This window comes from Brassica oleracea, chromosome C8 (genome assembly GCF_000695525.1).
Source record: "Brassica oleracea var. oleracea cultivar TO1000 chromosome C8, BOL, whole genome shotgun sequence".
Classification (NCBI taxonomy): domain Eukaryota; kingdom Viridiplantae; phylum Streptophyta; class Magnoliopsida; order Brassicales; family Brassicaceae; genus Brassica; species Brassica oleracea.
The window spans coordinates 9,731,228-9,731,490 of NC_027755.1; positions in this window are offsets into that span (position 1 = coordinate 9,731,228).

Consider the following 263-nt stretch of genomic DNA (forward strand, 5'->3'; position numbering starts at 1 on the left):
TCACCTGAGCAGTAAGTACTTCTGGATCAACAAAGGGCGGTGGTGCAGAAGAAGGAGGAACCGACCGGGTGCGACGAACCAAACCGACCAAACGTCCCTTCTTCTTTGGAACCGACTGAAATAGAAAATAGCTAAATTTAAATCAAGAAAGAAGTGAATTGAACATTTAAAAAAAGAACTTACGGATTCAACGATTTCGTTGATTCGAAACTGGGACAAGTTGGTCGAAGCCGTCGAATCGTCATCCTCGGTTTGAAGCTGAG